Source organism: Lates calcarifer, linkage group LG18 (genome assembly GCF_001640805.2).
Source record: "Lates calcarifer isolate ASB-BC8 linkage group LG18, TLL_Latcal_v3, whole genome shotgun sequence".
Taxonomy (NCBI): Eukaryota; Metazoa; Chordata; class Actinopteri; family Centropomidae; genus Lates; species Lates calcarifer.
The window spans coordinates 428,045-449,289 of record NC_066850.1 but is presented as its reverse complement, the minus strand read 5'-3'; the positions used below and the strand labels follow the sequence as shown (position 1 = coordinate 449,289).

General features: G+C 43.8%; 1 long non-coding RNA gene across 2 annotated transcripts; it reads right to left on the bottom strand.

Annotated features, from left to right (window-relative positions):
- Positions 1-6,316: 6,316 nt before the first annotated feature.
- On the bottom strand, positions 6,317-12,100 carry LOC108882412 (uncharacterized). 2 transcript variants are annotated; one of them, XR_001960780.2, is made up of 4 exons: positions 11,793-12,100; positions 8,518-11,513; positions 7,750-7,860; positions 6,317-7,490 (listed from the first exon to the last, which is right to left on the bottom strand). It is a non-coding gene; the product is annotated as an uncharacterized LOC108882412 (long non-coding RNA). The 2 variants fall into 2 exon arrangements; XR_007815072.1 differs by having other exon boundaries at positions 8,518-12,100.
- Between the last annotated feature and the right edge of the window lie 9,145 nt (positions 12,101-21,245).

The following is a 21,245-nucleotide window of genomic DNA, read 5'->3' as shown; positions in this document are numbered from 1 at the left end:
CTTCTGTCCTCAGTCAGAGAGAGCTCACCGTGTGATCAGCTCGATAAGAAGCTTGGCTCCATGATACAGACTTCCTATGAAAAGTCCTGTGAGGAACATTTTAAAATCGTTTAATAGAAGAGGTTCCACATTAACAGGAACAAGCAGGAACCTGGAACAAATGAAGCAGATGTAGACTTGTTTGTTTAAACTTTTCCTTTAGACGTCTCTCTCTCTCTGGAGCTGAATATGAAGTGAACCTGAGGCTGGAGACAGACGCCATGCTTCAGTTAAACTGTAGAAACTTTGTCCCTGTGAGACAGAGGAGTGATGTGTTCACTGACTGTCAGCTTTTCACCCAACACCTGTCAGTCGTCCTGATGAGCTGTTAACTCGCCTGAGGCCGAGGAAACACACACATCACAGAACCAGACCAACTCCTCTGCATTCAGTCAGTTCAAGTCTGAGGTCCTGTGAAGGTCAGAGGTCAGAGGTCAGGAGGACGTCTGAGGACTTCACTTTCTGCACCTGCTCAGCAGAATGAATAACACCTGTAAATGAGAGCTGCAGCTGCTGGGAGGCTAACAGTTTCCCTCTGCCTCCAGTCTTTATGCTAAGCTAAGCTAACCACATCGTCTCTCTCTCCCTGTCTCTGACTGGGCCGATCTTTCTTCTCGTCTGACTCCAGGAAACACAGCTATCGAGATGAGTTCCCGTCACGTCGTTGTCATTAACTTTTCATTTCTGAGTCTGAAGGTTTCCCTGCATCGTCTCTCTGCTCTTCATCTGTTGCAGCTCATGTAAGACGATCAGCCTCTGGACGTCCTCTGCTGTCTCCCAGGTGACTTATCAATTGTCTGTTCCTTAATCCCCAGTTTTCCCCAAAACCTCATGTCCCTGCAGTGAGCGTGAGCGCCTGCAGACAGCCGGGAGCCATCCTGCGCTCTCCTCCTGCTAACGTCATGAATATGTGGAGGACTTGGACAGGTAGGCGGATCAGGAGAGTCCAGCGTCTCTGCTGTCGCTGAAGCCAATAAGTGAGTGTGAGGTGACACTTCCCAGACTCTGCTGATGAACTGTGGCACCTCTTTAATTTTGACCCGCAGCACAGACACGGTCGCCTAAATCCGCCCACGCCGCTGGTTTTCACATCAGTCTCCTCATCGTCTTCATCCTGCGAGGCTCCGGACTCAGACCGTCCCCCCTCCGTCAGAGACTGGCTGAAGTCAGGGACGCTTGAAACCTGAAGGTCTGAGGAGGACTCGTCATGTCCTCAGAGAATAAATGATTTAGTGATAAGATTTTTTCATCTTTTTGTCCCAGCTCTGACAAACATTCAAAATTCAGACAGAAGGACTTTCACTGCTTTAACATCAGTGTGTGGTTCCCTGTAGCTGACCTGCTCTGACTGTGTGCTTTATTTGTGAGCGCTCAGATTTCCTACAGGACAACAAAGTGAATCTGGAATGAATCGATCAGCTGTTTGATATAAAATAGATTCTGACTCTGATATTAAAATACTGGTGTTACACCTGGTGTTAATGATGGTTCTGTTCAGCTCACATCCTCCTCTCACCTGCACCGTTCTAAAACAACAGAAGAAGATGGCCGCCCTCTGAAGCTTCAGTGTGCTTCAGGCGTCTCAAACGATGATGTAGTTGTTGCATGTTTAGTTTTTAGTTTATATTATTGTTACATAATCTTTTCCTCGGTGTGATGGAGGAACAGTGTCGAGGTTGAAAACCACATCAGTCCACATCAGTCCTGGTCTGTCAGCTCGGGGTGTGCAGCAGCTGTGAAGGACTGTTTTTCCCTCCGTCTCTCCAGCTCGTCCTCGGCCGGACCGTGGAGGATCTGCCGGATCGTGGAAGATCTGCTGGACCGTGGAGGAGCAGACGGCGTCTGTGAGGCCACCTGGAGTCCCTCAGCCGGGGCGTTTTCTTAACGGAGCTCCAGGTTTTAAACCCAGCAGCGGAGGGCTGACCTGAGCTCAGGGAACATGACCTTTCTCTTTCTTCACAGACAGAAAACCACCAACAGACACGTCTGTCTTCCTGTGAGCTACGGCTCATCACAACCTGCACCTGGACCAGTATTTTTAGACGGGCAGTCCCCTGAAAGGAGCTCATTAATCAACACGCAGCTAAATTTAGCTCCACACTGACCCAGGACCAGCACTGGGACAGGGACTCAGATCCTGAACCTGGAGCCATCACATCGAGTTTCTTAAAGCTGCAGCACTCAGGCTCTGAAACTGTGGCTTTTCTCCTCTGACCCATTAACATGCAGAAAAATCAACTGATTCTAAAATATATAACAATGAAGTGTTTCTAATGCATCACCTGTTGTAAAGGCAGAAACCATTAAAAACTGACCAGGCATAAGAGCCATGCTTTAATTCATGTCTTCATTTTAATTACAGAATGATTTCATGCTAGTTTAGAATTTAATTGATCATTAATTGATAATACATTAAAAACCTCTGGAGAGAATCTAAATCCTTTAAAAGCAGACTGAGGTTATTTTCTTATTTAGGGTTTTTACTTAAATCCAGTTCACCATTCATATCTGATTAAATACTGTGACACCACAAACTGAAATCTACTCCTGGGCTTTAAAAGGTAAAAGTGCTTCATGCTTCATAATAACGAGCGGACACTCTGATGTGATTGGTTTGTTTGTTAGTGCTTCTCGACCTGCGTGCTGATTGGCTGTCGGACCCCCAGCTGCTTCTATTCCCAGCCAACTCCCCCAATCAGCGGACAGGAAGTAGAACCTCCTGATGATTACGGCTCTTTGTGCTTCGCTCTACCTGCATGTGTTTCTGATTTGGAATGAGTCAAAGTGTTTTCATTGGCTGCTGCCGGCGCTCAGTTTCCTGTTACAGACGCTCTTTGTGCCTCGTCCTCTCCACTTTTATTTCCTTTAACATGGAGGTAAGAGGCCGCTCGGCTTTTCTTCATCCAGCTAATTGGGAGCCACTTTAACCCCCCACCCCCGCTCCTCGTTATGACAGGGTTAATGGCTTTACTGAGAGGGTACTTTTTACTGGTCCTGCTGGTCTCTGCTGGGCCTCAGAGCCAATTACAGTAATCAGAGCCAATATGTGGATCCAGAGAGAGGAGCCACATGTGGTGGTTCAGGTGTAAACCAATCTGTGGAGGCTCTCTGCTGCAGAATAACTCATTGTTTAAACCACATTTACTCGGCACTTTCCCTCAGCTGCAGGTAAAAAGCTGAAGAGCTTCACATGCAGAGATAAAAGACGTCTCCTGGCTGTAAAATGTAAAATATATGAGGTGATTTTTTAGATGTTAAACAAACTGTTTCCATGTTTTTGGGTGTAAATGATTGAAAGGGACAAAAATGTTGATGATCAAAAACATCAGAGTCCGTCCACTGAAAGTTCTTGTTTCTGTCTCTGACAGACTCAGATTGTTCTTCTCAGAGTCTGACAACATGATGACAGGATTCCTACAGAGACAGAGCTTTTTATTAAAGAGGTCAGATCCTTTAGTTTAACCTGAAACATCTCTATATATCTCTACCAGACTCCATTGACAAAAACAGGGATTTAACTGGGAGCTGCTGGAATACCACTGCCTCCATCTGTTGAGTGTGTCTGTGTTACTGTGTGGTACCTTTATTTCAGTAAAGTATCTGATTACTTCTTCCACTGCTGAAAGTTACACTGACATTAATACGAGCACCTAAAACTGAGACGTTTAGAAACGCTGCTGAGTTTTAGTTTAGTTCTGGGTCTGAGTGTGGACGGAGCCTGAAGGTCCCACGTGTCTCTGACGTCCCTTCAGGTTCATTTCCATCTTCTGAGCTTCCTGTGAAAAACACCCTGATGCTCAGAGCCTCTCCTGGTTCCCACCAGTGACACTCACAGTAAAAGAAGGTCTGAGTCCAGACCTGCAGCACAGATGTTTATTCACTCTGTCAGGTTTATTTTTAGACTGCGACGAGGTCAAAGGTCAGCTCATGAGGCTTATACCTACAACATCTGTCAGAGAGAGGAGGCTGGAAAAGTGATCAGAGGTGAGGACAGAGCTCCAAACACAGAGATGATCAACTCTGAGAACATGGAGCCTCCACATCAGCTTTATACCAAACTGCAGTGAGACTTTAACAAACCTGGAACATTAAACCATGAAGGTGAACTGATTCAGACCAGCTGCTACAAACAGTGTAGCAACATGTCCACAGGATAAACCTGAACAGTTCTCTGTGTCTGACTGACTTCATGTAAACTAATGAGACTGAGCTGCTATAAACAGGAACATTAGCAGAGAGTTCACTGCTGCTGAGGAGGAGCAGCCATCTTGGAATTCTGATGTCAGGGGTTGGTGGGGCTGCTCTGAATTCAGGAGGCGTTCAGGTTCAAACTTCTGACTGGGAACTCAGAAATCCTGACTTTTGAGTGCTACTTGAATGCAGGCATTAGCTTCAGATTGGCTCCATTAATGTTTTCAGGGTTGAAATCTGAAATACTGAGAAACATCCTCCGCTCGTATTATCGATCAACTTGTGTGAGAGTTTTATTAGAAAAATGAAAAGACAGTGTGGTTATGTAACGGCTGTGTACCAGTCACAGTGAGGACCATGACAGCCCTGATGACTCTGCTCTGGTTTGTCTCTGCAGTAGAGACGTCAGGAGCTGCAGACATCAGACTGCTTTCTGATGAACTATCTGCAGTTTGGAGTTTCAGTTCAAACTGATGATGAGAAACTACAGAAGGTTTCTGTCTCAGTGGATGTTTGTCACCACACTCGGACTCAGACGGAGTCTCGTGGTCGGATGCTGCAGCAGGATGATATATGTCATGTTATACGTCTTTTCCACCGTCTCTCTCTCAGCTGTGTTGTTTCCACATTCTGTGCAGCCGATCTGTGCAGAGGAAACTTTGTGTTCTGGGAAAGCCCCCGACCCTCTGACACATGTCCCCCTCCTCTGTAATTGCGCCAATTACTTTTCCATAACAGCCCTGAAACACTTATGTATGTGGTTAGAATAACAATTTCCACATGAAACACTTGTTCATTCATAAGGAGCAGAGAGGGGGGATCCTCTGCACACGTCACAGCTACAGGACGTTTGTTTCCTGATCTGAGGTCTGTGATTACTGAACCACCCTGAAGCTGAGCAGCAGGACAGCAGGACAGGAGGACAGCAGGACAGGAGGACAGGAGGACAGCAGGACAGTGTCAACTTTGTGCCAAAGATTTCTGATGATTGATCATCAGGTTTTCATTAAGTTTCCTGATCCCATTCCTGCTCCTCAGAGGATGAACCCTTTACATTTTAATGACTCACACGACAGAACAGGTGGTTTCAGGACTCTTCAGGTCAGAATAGATGAGATGAAAACCTGAGAACTGATCAGTGGTGGAAGGTGGATCCACAGTGTGACACTGACTTCAAACTATTTTTTATCCTGTAATGATTTATTTCTGAAGCCATGCTCAGATAGGATCTTCACCCTCTGACTCTCGTCTCCTGACCTCTGTGTGTTGGACTGAACTCTGAAAACATCTCGTTGCTCGGCGTCAAACCGTGACCCGTGAATCTTTAACCACCTCCATGTTTCCTGTTTATTTTTAGTTTCGTGACTGAAAACCTGAAGCTGACGTGAGCTTCGAACCACCTGTTCACCTGAGGGAGGTGATGTCACACACACACAGCAGGATGTTTATACCGTCCAGGTTCAAATAACTTTATTAATACCCCTCTGTGAGGATGACATCATAGTAAACAGTCTGATTTGATTGGCTGATGAGGTGATAAGGAGTCTATTTATACTCGCTGCTGACAGCTGAGATCACACACCCAGCTGGAAGCACTGCCACAGGCACGTACCAGACCTCTACACCCAGCTGCAGAGCAGAGGTCAAAGGTCACAGGGTGAGGGCTGTGGAAACAGCAGCAGGTCTGGAGCTTTCTATCATGTCCAAAGGTTTTTATCATCACCTTTACAGCCTGTTCTTGATTGAACAGTTCCACATCATGTTTTTCAGCTGATTGATAAATGATGTTTCTGTAGACTGAAATCAGCAGGAGCAGAAATTAGTATTAGCATTTAAAATATTATATATTAAATAACTGAGTCCAGATTATTTTAGAAATATTATATAATACAGATATATTTATCTTACGTGTCTGTCACGTTGGATAAATACTCTGACGTGAACCTTCGAGGAGACATTGGGTTGGATATAATCAAAAGCTCCAGAAAACGAGTAGTAAACTGACTGAATGCAGAGACAATCCTAGTGTCATTAAGACTTTAACTGATGAATAGCAGAGACATCTGTTTTTCCTAACAATACACTTGAGCTGACGAGAAATCCGAGGATATAATTAGTCTTTGAATCATGTTATTTGTGTCCAGATAAGCCTGGGCTCTCTTTGAGTTTTTAATAGAAACCAACCAGAGAAACTGATTTCCTGATAACAGTGACAGAGGGAGGGGTCCATTAGTGAGGACCGCTGAGACTCTTCCCCAAACAACTGAAGCACCGGCTCAAGTTTTAATCTCTAAACTTATCCTCCAGGATCTCGTCCTAATGAGCTCATCTGTTCACTCTGATACTGAGACTTCTCGTAAAAAAATCCCGTCCTTCTATTTTTATTTGTGACGACCCCACCCACCCCCGAGAGATTTAACAAACGGGTTGAGAGGCTTTGAATTCCCTCAGTTTTAATAAGAGGACTCAGAGTGAGGACAGAGCTCCGACTGTCCAAAGAAAAGAAAAACACTTCAAACTATGTTCTTTGGCTGTTTTCCTGATGTGAGAGCAGAAATCATCACGGTGTAATGAATCTGTCCGTGTTCCTCTCCAACCCCTCGTAACTCTTCGCCCCCTCCTCCTCCTCTCCCTGATGGATGAATTATTCATCTGAACACTCGTACTTTATTTTGAAATACCTGCTCTACCTGAGAGCAGGAAGTCTGTGTTTCCTGCCTCGTTATGAACTCACTCAAATATTAAATGATGGTGATGTGGTGAACTGAGGACGACTTCATGTCAAATTATTTTTAATTCAAACTAAAATCCACAAGATGTTTTTGTTTTATTTTGTTTGCCATATTTTAATCAGCGATCAGTTCACAGATTATTAACTGATCAGTTAAAATAGTTATTTATCACTGAAGTTTGACTTTTTTAAAACCTCTGATGTGGCTCCTGTTGTGTATTTAAGTTATTTCATTTCTAATCGCATAATATTTCCCTTTCTTTTCCCTCACATTTAGAGTCTTTATAAGAAAGAGAAAATTATGAATGAGTGAGTTTAGTATTTAAATCCCACAAGTGTCTGTTTGTGTTTAGTTCTCAGATTCCTTTAAACACATAAATCTCTAAATTTAACACGACGATCAGTCAGACTGTCCGGACGATGGACGATGGTGAACCTGGTGAACCCTGGTGAAGTCTGGTGAACTCTGGTGAACTCTGGTGCTGGTCGTCTCAGGACTGTGAGATGCTGAGACGACAAGTCATCGTATCTACAAAAAAGTGGGAGCACATTTCCAGACAGACATTTTTTTTTGATAATTTTCTGACAATGTGTTAGAGTTTGCTAAATGATCACTTCATCTCCTCCATCCATCCATCATCTACACCACTGATCCTTAAAGAGTCTGGGGCTGACGCTGGGTGAGAGGCAGAGTACACCCTGAACAGATCACCAGCTCCATCACAGGGCTGACATTCAGAGACAACCAACCACTCACACCTACAGATAACGTAGAGTCACCAGTTAACCTGCATGTGTTTGGACTGTGGGAGGAAGCTGAACCCAAGCAGGGAGAACATGTAGACTCCATGCAGTTCACCTGGCGTCTTTCTGCCTTCCAGTGCCGCCCACTTTATCACCTAAAAAACGTATGAAGGGTTGGGTTATGTACATGAAGTCTAATGGGCAGAAGTATCTGTAACGTTGCTGTTCATTCAAATCAAATGTCCTGGAGAATTTAAGAACTTGGATTAAAAGCTTCTAAACGTAAGAATGTGAAGTCATTTACAGACATGTGACCTGATTGTAACGTATTAGACCTTCCTGACTTTCTCTGTTCCAACAGCTTGTGAACTGATTTCTCTGTAAAGGACGGATCTTCAGAGAAAATCCAGAGGACGTGACGTTCATGCTCGCTCGCCTTTCCTCAGTGTCTCTTTCCCGCTGCCCTACAGCGCCGACAGTGAGCAACACTCGCTAATGTTTAAAAATGGAGTCCGCTAACGTCACCAAACGGCCGAGCACAAACACAGAATCCAATACAAACTTAATGAAGCACAAAAAACTGAACAATAAAAAGTTTAACTAGTGAAGCTCATCCAGCCAAACAGGAAGGAGACACTGTTCCACTAATGAACAGCAGGTGGCACTAGTGTGAAAAGACACACAGGTTAACGTGGAGGTAAACAACGTAACACTCTTCTTTTAAAAATATCAGCGGTCTTCTTATTTTTAATCAGTTTAGCAGCAGGATCAACATCTGATTTGAACTCATTCATTCTGTACATTAAACTGACCCAGTAGATTTACTCTCTTCTTATCTGTGTGTGCTTTCCTCCGCAGACTTGTAAGGAAACACGGTGTTCACTCTTCCACCCGTCCTCCAGGCTCCAGGACGCCGTGTGTGTGATCCACCCCAGCTCGGGTTACTCTCTCTGGGTGTGGAGCCGTGCGCTGAAAGCTCCTCTTCCTTGTTTTGATTGTGAGCAGGGAGAGGCTCAGACTCCCAGACTCGGGCTCCAGGATGCTGAGACTCTGCTGACTCCTGACAACATGTCATCGTGGGACACGTAGTGCGAACGAGTCGTATGAAGACGGGAACATGAGTGAAGGGTTTATAACAAAGAGACTGATGAGGGCAGATAAGAGTCAGAGAAAACTACAGGAGAACATTTAGACCAGAGTCCAGATTCCAGGAAGACTGAATGTAACTCAGCAGATAAAATCTGAAGCCTGATCCTGATTTCCACTGTAGTTAAACAGTTTGTCCTGATGGTGGCGCTAGAGGACCGGTCATAGAAGTTCATCCTCTGAGAAACAGGAATGTCCACTTTGAATTTCATTAATATGTGATACGTTGTCATGGAGCAAAGTTTTGGTCAAAGAGCAAAACATTAGTACAGTTTCAATGCTCATTTACCACCACCACTCCATCTCAAGAGTCCATGAAGTTTTGACACTTGGCATCGTCCTTTTGCACCTTATGGTAAATGTCTTGTTTTGTTAACTGTGTCATCACTGAGCCCAGAAAAATACTTTTACATGGATGAGCTGCCAAAACAGAATCATCTTAGAGTTGTTGCTTGGAGCTGAGTTTGAATCCTGTTCAGATTATTATCCCTTTGTCTTTGTTGCTCTGAGGATCTGCAGGGTTTTGCTGCAGCCACAGGTGAGCTGAATCCACTGATTAACTCCCCTTCAGTCAGAGGAGAGGAGCTCATCAGTGGAAACAGCTGTGAACCTGGAGACTTTCTCTATTTGAGTTTAAATTGAACTGAAGACCACAACACGTAGTTTTATTTATTAGTGTGTTTTTAAGGGAAATCTGCTACTTTACTGTTGAACTTTGAAAGAAAATCTACGCTTTATTATTTAAATTCTGTTCCTTGTGTGATAAATGGTTTTAGACTGGAGGTGTTTTCCGTCCTGAATCGTGTGCGGGCTGCAGGCCTGAGAAAACTCCATCTCACTCGTCTACCTGAAGTAAACACCTTCCTCAAATGATTTTCTTCACGTTCTCAGACTCACACACAGACAAAGCTCCTACAGTTTAAATACCTGCAGCAGATCCTCCCACTTCCTGTCACTGGATGTGTTTTACGGGATCTCCGCACGATGAATGGTTTGTTTCCTGCTGCCGAGGTGTTCATCATTCACCCTGACCGAATGAACCTGAGGGGGTAGACGCAGATCCAGCAGGACTGCTGATCCAATATCAGCTGCTGCGTAAATCTCTGACCTGCTTCGTGATGGCAGAAATGATCAGAGTGTCATGAAATCAGTCAGGATCAATCAGCAGCTGTGAGATCGATGAGTTTTTCCTGGTTTGAGACCAAAACTTCAGACTGACACTGGCTGTTTAACAAATATCAGTTATCAGTCATGTTTTCCTGCCAGTGTGACGTCCTCTGCTGGAAACACAGTTCATGCTGCATTTTCATTCATTCGTTTGATTAAGCGGTTTTTAAAGGCAGTGATTTATCCCAGATTTTCCTCCTGTTGATAACCAGTGGATATAACTCGAAACACGTCGCCCCAAAACAAACAGTAAAACACAAAGATTTGTTATTTCTGGGAGCAGAGACGACGTGTTGCTGCTGAATGTCACTTCATCTGTGTCACGACTTTAGATGTTATTTTCTGACCACACTGGCAAAGAGTTAAACAGTTTGTCCTGCAGCCAAACTGCGTTGTTCATCATGAAGTCTTCAATTAAATATGTTCAAGATTTGTTTAACAGAACCATACAAATGATGTGTGGGCGGAGAAGTCTCTGAAGGCTGCACCCTAAACCTCCGTCCTCATGGTGACAACTCATCACTACAAGTGGATATTTTACTGTCACGAAAAAATGAACAATTCCTCCTCATGAAGAATAAATGAACCAATAAAATAAATGTTGGGACTATTTCTCAAGCTGTAAATGTCTGTCATAAAATCATTTCGTGAGACTCACTCACAGCTCGTGGTTCAGGTACAAGGAAAGATCCTGGTCACGGTGACTTCAGACACAAGCCTGGCTCACAAGAAAAGATTTTTATCGTGTGTGATGTGCAGGACTCTCACAACTCCACATCTGACCACGTCAGAGGAAACAAACATGGTGGGCGACGAGCAGGAGGAACCGAAGATGGTGGTTCGTGGACTTTTTTTAATCAGAAAATTCATGTAGAGAAAAGAAAACATAGGAAGAAGTCACGGAGACGACGCGAACATGGGCTGTACGTGTTACAGTGCGAGTAAAAGATACACAGACAGGACTCTGGACACGAACCTGGTTTCTGGTGTGACCATACTTTGTCTCCTGTCTCCTTCAGACTCGGAGTTTGAGAGTTGTGCCGAGTGTCACTAAAAATGTCCACGAACACGAATCAACAGAATCAATTTCAGAACCATTTCACAAACTGCTGCGACACTGAGTTACAGATGTAAATATTCACTGAGAAAAGATGAAAAGTTAAGAGTCGATGTTCGATCGTTCAAATAAAAATGAGGACTCAGAGATACTGAATACTTCCAGTGTGTCCGTGTGTTTTCTATCTGTTCCAGTGTTGAGAGGATGATGGAGTGCAGGGTGGACAGTCTGTAACCTCTCATCCTTTATTTCCAGAGGAACAGAGGAGTCCATTGAGCAAAGACAGGAACCAGAGGCGTCCATGTTTTCAGCTGTCTGCAGGTACTTTACCTCCACACAGACTCGATGAAAAGGTGTGAAGCCGTTTGTCAGGAGTTTCTCTCTGATGTTAACACCGTCCTCCAGGTCCAGTCTGGACTCTCAGACGGACCGAGCCGCCTTTAAAAAACAAAATCCCCTGACGTTAATAATGAAGCTGTGCAGGTTGAAGTGAAATGAATCAGAAACTCTGAAGCTTTGGTTTTATCTTGGCTCTGAACACAGACTCTCAGAGATGACGTTTTAAAGGGCTAATCAGTCATTTTTTCACTTTGTCACCATATAATCACACCTGAAGAGATTCAGTTTCTTCATCTTCCTGAGTCTGTGGATGAAGAGCTGTGAGCTGAGGTTTAATCAGGACTGAGAGTGACTGGAAACACCTGTGCAGGTACTTACCAAAGTGTGGTTGTATAGATGTTTCCCCTGATGGAGAAAACAGAGAGTAGTTTAGTTTGTGTGTCTTTGTCTTCTGTCATCTCCACAGAGGAGACAACACTGTTCATAAACTGTTAAAAATGTTCTGATGTTTTCGGAGACATTTCTGGTTAAAGTTTGATGAAGTTGACGCTGGTTTGTTCAGAGTTACAGAGGATTCATCGTTTAAAGCTGACAAGTAAAGAAAATGTTAACACAGATCACTTTGAAAAAATAAGGGACAAAAACAAATGACTGATGCTGTTGTTTTTCTGGTCTGTGGACATTTTCTTCCACCTTAACTTAAATACTACAAACTGCAGACTTTTGTATTAGTCTTGTATTATAGGATCTGGAAACACTTTATTTTACAGGATGGTATTTTTCAGCTGATTTCCTGGAAACTTTCTTCATACTTTTCTAAAAACTTAGCTGGTAATTAGCTGTAAATTACCGGGACATTTTTTGTTCCTGGTTTAGTTCTTTGTTTTTCTCTGTGTTTATTTTCCTGTTACCTGTATCCCTGGTTTCCTGTCTGCCATCTTTTCCACCTGAATGACTTTTAAGATCATTAAAAGTTACTTTGTCTGCATTTGAGTCCAGAAACCTTTTAACTGCAACAGGAAAACACAGAACCTGTAAAATAAAGCTGCATAAGTTGAGTATTTTTTAAATCTTCCTCTGTCACTGCCGTTAACACCGAGCTGATGCCCAGACTTCCTCTAAACAGGCCACAGACTCATTCTGAGTCTGACAGCAGCCAAACCAGACTCTGGTCTCCTGCAGGACTGGAAGCACTGGGACGTCTGTACTGGGAGCTGCCAGTCCTCCAGTAACAGGATTACACACAGACTGAAATGCATGAAGAGCAGTGGAGTCTGATGTAATGATGGTATTTATAGCCTGTGGTTTGGTGAGCTCAGATGCCACTGTGGGTCTCTGTGTCTCTGAGTGTTGGGTGAAGAGGAGGCGAGCTGACTGAAAGCTCTGGATGACACAGGATTTGGCTGCACAGTTGTTTTTAGGAAAGATTTCCACCTGAGAGAAAAGCTGTGTCTGAAATCTACTCTTTCTACTCTTCATCTGTTTTTCTTTGAATATCTCTGAGGCCATAATTACCTGTTTGAAAGTGTCACGTTGTTCTTTAAAGGCCACGAGTGAAGCTGAAGATGCATCTGGCTCCACAGTGGAACATGCAAACACTTCAGGTGTCGGTGGAGGTACAGGTGTAGGCGGTGGAGATGCAGGAGGTGATGGAGGGTGAGCAGGTGACTGAGGTGGAGGTCATTTATCAGAATGATATCCAGTGTTTAGGCTGTGAACCTGTTCAGAGTTAAGGAGGGTTGTAGTCGACCGTTCAGTCTCTGATACTTCAGAGTAAAATCATAAGACATTTGGTCAAATTCAACTGACACGAACTATCTGCTGAAATCTTGTCTATGAGTTTCAGTCAGAAAAACCCAAACACTGTGAATGGTGTGTGTTGGGTGAGTTGTTGCCGTGCCCCGTGTTGTTCTCCTGTCGCTGTTACGTAACGATGCCTCCCACCATCCCTCAGTGTGGGTGTGGTGGGCAGACGTCGTCCCAGCTGTCAGCTCTCTGCTGTAAATGATCTTCTTCTCTGAGCCTCAGATCTGTTGATCGGCCTGTTTGTGTCTGTTGCTGGGAGAGTTTCGCTGCTGACTTTAGTTTGTGTGAACGTCATGTGGAGACTGGAGGAGGGAGAGAATCTGCACAGCATCTCCACAAACTAACAAAATACTTCAGGGCAGTTTACTCTGCTGAACGTGGCACCGCTCGTGTTTGTTCTGCCCCATCGTGCAGACCTACTGGAGGTCTGCAAAAATTAAACTGGCAATATTTCATTTATTTTTAATTATTACAAACAAATCTAATGAAGAAAAACAGCCCGTTGTCCAAGAACGATTAAAAAGCCATAACATATAATCACCTTCATGCTTCAGAACGCCATTTTAAAAACTCCAGTTGTAAAGGATTGTTGAAGGAGTCTAGAAGAGACGCTGAGTTCAGTATGGAACTTCTCTCCTGCAGTGGAACAGCCAGTGTTTTGCTTATGGTTCTATCACTTCTTTTCTACTACTGAAGTTAGCATGCTAATCTGTTAGCCCTGGCCCAGCAGGCCTGTCTCGTCACTCGTGCTTCCAGTTGCCATAAAAATATGAGACATACTTTGAGAGTGGACACTGTAGAGAACAAATAAAACATGCTGTCAGTGAATGTTTTGCAGCTAAGTTCATTAAAACATTTGTGGTGTTGTGTCGGCAGCAGGATCCAGAGACTGACGTGTTTTATTGCAGGATTTCTTTACAGTTTGTTTGGTTAATCCTCAGGACACGGTGGTCGGTTACATCCACCCTCACTGATTAAATGAAAGTCTATTTGTGCCACTTACAGACACTTGGACTGTATTTAGTTTCTTTTTCTGTCTCCATGATCTGGTTTATTTTCTCTCAACTCCAGCGTCAGACAGCAGCTCTGTCTTTCTTCTCTTTGTGGAAAATGTCCTCCAGAAATTAGCTCTCCAAACACCGTTTCCAAAACGCACAAATTGAATAATTCAGCCCAATTAGCAGAGCAAACACACACTTTCACGCATGTTAATGGGATTAACGAGCTGCACTTAACTGTCTGTTGACATTTGCGTCTTTAAACCAACATCCTCTCCTGTAACGAGGCTGCATTGATTAAGTCCTAACAGCACAGAGGCTAACGGAGCGGGACACGTCCAGCTGAAGTCGCTCCAAAAACAACCGCACGCCGTTTGAAGTGTGAGCGAGCGTCCGGCAGACCTGAACAACAACACCGAGGTTTCCAGGCCACCAAAGAAGAAGAGGCTTCAGCCTGAGAGAGGCAGAGGAGAGTCAGCGTGGAGCAAACACAACCAGCTGATTAATGAACGACACTTTATTACAGAGAGTGGAGCGCTGAGAAATGACTTTATTTTCTGAGTCTGAGACTCAGGTCACATGGTGTAATATGGGAGGGCCCTACTGTCTGAGGAGCTCACTGAGTTTCACCTGCGTGCACAGTGGGAGGTGTTGCTGATATCCTCTGATTATCTGCATGAACATGAAGGTCAGAACTGAACTGAACTGTCGCCTTAATAAAGTGAGTTCAAGTGTTAGACAGCGTTTGACTCACTGAGACGTTTCTTTAAATCCAGACTGTCAATAATCAAAGCTGTCACTCATTAAAATGATGTGTGGATCAGGAAACCGTTTTATATGAAATTAGTCCTCCATCCAGTGTGCTTAGAGGAGCAGTACAAAGTTTGGGAAAATACACTTTAGTTGCAGTTTTTCAAGACTTAAATAAGAAGATCTGTGTTTTTTCTGCTCGTATTAGAACTGAGTTAGTCTCATATAAATGTTATTCTCAGGAGTGAGTTGTGCAGCTAGGCCGAGCAACCAGACCCCACAGAGGTTTAAATCTGATACACCTGGGTGTCGTACTGATACCAGACTCTGGATGAATGACATCAACCAATCAAGGACACAGGTTTGATTCCTGGTGTCCTCAGCATTTCCACAAGAATTGATTCTCAGCTCAAACCGGCCTGAAGCTGCATCCACAGACCAGATCTACACAAACCAGCTGTAAACAGGCCAGACCTGGCTCATGTTTCCGTGCCAACACTCAGCCGCAGTCGGCCCAACTATCGTCTACTCTCAAGTACAGAATATTTTTCGTATTTGTTACTGTGACGCTTTGTTTACCTGCTTGTCCTGTTCCTAACTATTTTAAATCACAAATATGAGTTTCCCATGTGTTTGGCTCCATCACAAGTTCAGAAAAATAAAATACTCTTCCTAAATATTTAGTCACATCACACAGATTGATTCCATCATCCTGAAGTTTCCTCCTCCTCTTCCTCCATCCCAGTCCTCCACTCCTCAACCATCCTGGCGCCATGAACGAGGAGTTTACTTCTTTTTTTCTCCTCTGTCAAAGCTCCTCACTGCTCTGAGCCTGTGAGCTGGACTGTTGTAACAGATACTGAAAGTTCAAAGTCCTCCCTCCAGTTTTCAGTGAGCGTCTTCTCTGTGAATAAAGCTTCCTCTGTGAGTCCGGTGTGCAGCCTCATTGTGGCGCAGATGGAAGCTGACAGTGCGTTTCATCAGAATGAGACTTCAGATGAAAGCTGCCTGGACTCGGGTCAGGACGGAGGAGGGGTCCAGTTATCGTCAAACAAATGAGCGGCGCTGTGTCCGTCAGTTCAGAGGCCCGAAAACCAACGAACCTGGAGCCTCTTCAGACACCAGGCTTTATGTAACTCTGCTCTGCTCTCAGTGTAATTATGTGATGTTTTATGAAAGTTAACAAGACTCGAGATGAGCTCATTTTTCATTTTACTTAACCCCACTGAAAAAATACAGACAGAATACAGAACCGAAGTGTACCACAGCCTGATTAACCTGTTGGGACCCTGGTAACCAACTGTTCATCCAACTCTCTGTCCTCTTTGTACAGTTTTTGTTGGCTGGATTTAAACAGGAATATTCTCTGATTTCACTCTGATTTGTTTGTGAGTTTTTTATCCTTCAATGAGCTTCTTAGCTGAAGAATATTTAAATCTTGGATTGGCTTATCCTTATTGATCTAATGAATCTAAATCCTATTGCTCCTAAGTACAAAAGTCTTTCTCAAACAAACCTTCTGTATACTTGTTGACTTCTTTCCCAGTTAAAATTAGATGTTAATACCACAATGCTCTTCTGGACAGGGCCTTAGAACAGCTAGCCAGTGTTAGCATTAGCAGCTGTTTACTTACCAGCCTTGAAGAAATGTGTGAGTTCTGCTGACGATTGTAGCTTCTTGCCTCTGGCAGCGCTGCTTCTTCTTCATCCTCTCATGTTGGACTGAGGGTGGTGACTCACTATCGCCTCCTGAGGTACACTGTGGTAAGACGAGTCAGGACAGGGCAGGGCTAGCTGTTTAGCATGCTAACTTCAGTAGATCTCTGCAGCAGACACAAACATTATTTCTTCACATTCTGTTAATGTTTTTTGTTAATTTTTGAATATTTAAAACTGAAAATGCGAACATACACGCCTTTTAAAAAGAGGACTCGACAGAGTTAGCATTGCACCCCTAAAACTCTGTCAGGCTCATAATGGAAGAACTCAGCACATCTTTCAAAAGCTTCACCAGGTTGAATTAAGAGGCTCCATCAGTCAGACTATAGATAGGACTATAGAAACATGGTGAGAGAGCAACAAAAGTCCCAGTCAGAACTAAATCAGTGACGGGGCTCTGTTTGGTCCCAATGAAAACAGTCAGTCCACCACTTTGGTTCAGAATGAAACGTCTCCACATACCACAGTTCATTCAGCTACTTGTTCATTCTCTACCTGCCCTACAGTTACCCCAGTCCTACCCACCTTACCTAGTCACCTGATCCACCATTACTGCCAACTCACCTGTTCCCCAGTCTGTCGTCAGTTCCCTCTTTTACACTGTAAACTGCTCCATTTCTTGCACTCTTGTCCCGTCCCAGCTGTAGCTTCCTCCTTCACTCACCTCTCACTTCGTGTTTTAGCCTAAACAAGTCCTTTTTGACACAGCTGCAGTACAAGGTTGTGGCCACCAGATGCCACTGTTCAGCCTGAATCTAACACTTTGAAACGATGAACTCTCTCTGGCACAAACGGTTCATTTCTTCAGAAAACTGTGTTTCCTGATTCTCTGCACAAAAACTCTGTGTTCTGGGCATCAGAAAATGATTCACCTTTCATAACACCCCGTATGTGTGTGTTTCCATCTCTTTATAAAGCTGGCCTGTAGCTGGTCATGGTGATCCTCTGTAAAAGCTGTTAAGGCTTTGTTGATCTTTGTGATTACATGTCGTCTTGGCTCCGGCAGGTCCGAAGATTCGTGGGAGGTTCTGAGAAACATTAATGCGGGGGAAAGCGTTTGGCTGGTGCGGACGGAGCTTTTAGCACATTCCTCTGCAGCAGAACGTAGACGTGGTCTGGGTTCAGTCCTGGTTTGTCCCCGCTTCGCTCTCCTCCTGCAGAAAACTGGGCAAACTTAAAGCCAGTCAATCAAACGGGCTGAATCTGAGTCAGCAGGTTGTGGATTCTGCCATGCTGCCGATAGCTGAGCTGGCTGTTACTCTTCTCTCTTTCTCCACACTGAAGAAAGGTACTTCTGTGTTTTAAAACATTCTCTGCTTTTTTCTGTGTAAGGAAACCTCTCAGGAAAATCCTGACCTCCACTTGGAGTGTTACAAAGATTATTTAAAAGCCAGCCTGCCACAGTGGTAATGATTATGAGTTGTTTTAGATCTCTACTAAAATATGATGAGCTTACTGATGATTTTATGTGACAAGTCCAACCACATCATTTGGTTGATCCCCAAGTTTGCATAATAACTATAACATATAACCCTCATCGTGACAGTGGAGAAACAAAACTAAGAGCCCAGTTAAATCAGTATTTATGACAGAAAAATCTGACCTGAAAACAATTCATCTCAAAGAACCTGCCATAATCATTGGATTTACTTGTGGTAGGAAAATAAGTGCATTCAGCCTTGGTAAATTCATGACCTTAAACGATAGCATATTTTCTCCATGATGCTAACCATTGTGACAGAAAACACCTAGTTTAATGATTAACTAACTACCCTCCTGTATAGTATATAAACTGCTCCACAGTCTGATTTAAAGACAGTTTACTGAGTCTATGTTACAAATACGTGTCTTTTTTTAAAACTTATGTTAACCTATTGCACGGTTAAAAGCTAAGCTAGTAAGTTTGTTTACTAGCTGTTAGCATGCTGGGCTGCCTGACGGGTTATAGAGCCTGGCTAGCGCTAGCATATTTGCAGATAGCTAGCATGTTGCCAGTTAGCTCGCCAGCTAGCCAGTTAGTTAATAATAAAACTTTATTTAAATCAAAAGTTTAGAGTATGAATTCGTAATTTTGAGAAAAGACTTTTAGAATGATGATGTAATATTTTGATAATAATGTCTCATCTGTTTGCTAATATTAACAGAGCTATTTGCACGGTTTGCTAACGCTACAAAGCTAACATTAGCAGCTGTTTACTCACCAGTGTAGAGGAAACATTGTGAGTTTAGTATCAAACTTCATTCTTTTATTCACCAAGAGCTGTTTCCTGTGGTGGGAAAACAATGCCAATGTTTTTGCTTCTAGTTCTATGACTTCTCCTCTATGGAAGTTAGCATGCTAACCAGCTAGCCCCTTGTCATCAATTTTCAGTAGTACCTGTAGAGCCTAGCTAACATCCTAACTTCCTCCAATATAAGCACAACAATGACCATCACCTGCTGCTGAAGAAGCCACGTTCACCAGCAGAGAAAACTTCTAAAGACAAAGACAAATATTACGACTTCAGGCTTAATTTGAAAAATATTCCTCCCAAACTGCTGCTGAAACCTCTCTTTGATGACAATGCTTTACATTTTCTTCTCTTTTTCCTTATTATGACTATTATTATTATTTAGGATATTATTACATTTATTATTTAAGGCACTTTAACAGTAGGAATATATGTGATGTGATGTGTCTCTGGTGCAAGTTCTGGTGTTAAATTAAAAACATATATTGACATATTAAACATATGTCACCTGTTCCTCCTCCATCTTTACAAACGCAGGATTACGAAGCAGTTTCTAACTTTCTAAACTGATATCAGTCACAGCACAGTGATTGGAGGTGAAAACGGAGGCTTGAACTTTGTCATCTTCAAGTGCAGCAGTATGAAACTGGTCTGAACTGTGCTCAGTTATCCACATTTACACCTTTAAAGCTGTGTGGTTTCAGGATGAGAGTCTGTCCTCAGAGCTGCCACCACAACGCCTCTGGAGCAGGTTGAATAATAACTTTCTCCTTCTCCGAGACAATTATCCTCTCCACCTTCCACCTCCTCCACATCCATCCCCACGCTGAGCCACTCTGTCCTCATCTCCACCTGCCAGCTGCTTCCTGAAGCTCCCACACTGACAGCCTTTATGCCCTGTGGATTTTGTGGCTTGAGGCTTTGCCACTCGGTGCCCACGGAGAGTTCTTGGAAGGCTCAGGGTGGGGGGGTGGGGACCCACAAAGCCTCCCCGCCGCCTCAAGCCTTCGACCCACGCCACAGAACAGTAAACCTGGCAGCGACTGAGACCAGACTGTGGTCAGGTCCAAGCCTCAGAGCTGGATTCAGGACTCCCCTCTGTGTGAGGGAAGTCAACATGGAGCATGAAACCCCCCCACCCTGCACAAAGACATGAGGTCACACATCGATCCCTAATGACTCCACAGCTGCTCCCCACAGATATACAAGTTTATAGAGATGTAGAATTTATGGAGCTGGGGTGGGGCAGGTGGGGGGGGTGTGACATCCACAGAGACTTTCTGAAGATCTCATGAAATTACATCTTTTTTTTCTCTTCCACTTTAACTCCCACCTGTCTACAAACAGATCATCAAGACTTTTGGGATGATACTGATCCTCAGGTGTTCACTCAGAGACGACAGATTTCCACAGTGACCAGTTCAGTTTGTCCATGAAGAGACAACAACAGACTAAAGTTTTTACTCGTTCACACCAGGACGTGATTCCTGCACCGACATCAAACTGGCCTTATTTTCTGTGAAGCTCTGTGAAGCCATTAGCAGGCCTGCCCTTCATGAAAAAGCATTTCTTCATGTGCAGAGGGAAGTCTCCAGTATTTCAAACATTTATGTCAGAAAGCACAGCCAGTTATATTTAACAGCCTCTGAGCTCTTTCACAATGAGCTCCACTGGGAAGCACTAACTTTAACTCTGTGTGGAGTCAGAGAGCTCGAAGCCCTGAAACCTGTTTCTAAACAGTCTTTTAATTCCCACAATATAAAAGTGCAGTATATACTGAGCGTCTTTGTATGGAATTGATTTCTGAAGCTATAAACTGTTTCCTGTCAGAAGTGCTCTTTAAAGAGCTGCTCACAAATAATGGAAAATGTTGCTGCTCAGCGAGCTCTAATAGTTGGATCCGGCTCATAAACATGCGGCTGTATATTAGAATTTAATTAACCATCAGAATCACCGGTCTCAGTCCCATTTTTCTGCTGTTTGGTTTGGAGAGAGCCTCACATTCTTCAGGGTGAAGTCAGTGCACACTCAGACTTTTTTCTTCATGTATCTGTAATGATTTTACATGTTTATGACTGTGACTCATTGAAAAGAATGTTTTCCATCACTGAGTGAGGTCTTTCTCTGCAGCCACCCACTGCTCCGTCTCCTCCACACACACCCAGTTAACGCCCATCGGGCTCAGTGCAGTACCTCCACCTCTCTCGCTGGAGCAGCAGCCTGCTCCCAGCACGCCGCCTGATAATGAGCCAAACGTCAGATCATAACGAGCTTCCACCTTCTAACGAAAACCTGCAGGTAGAGCACATGTTGGCCCACTTGGGTAA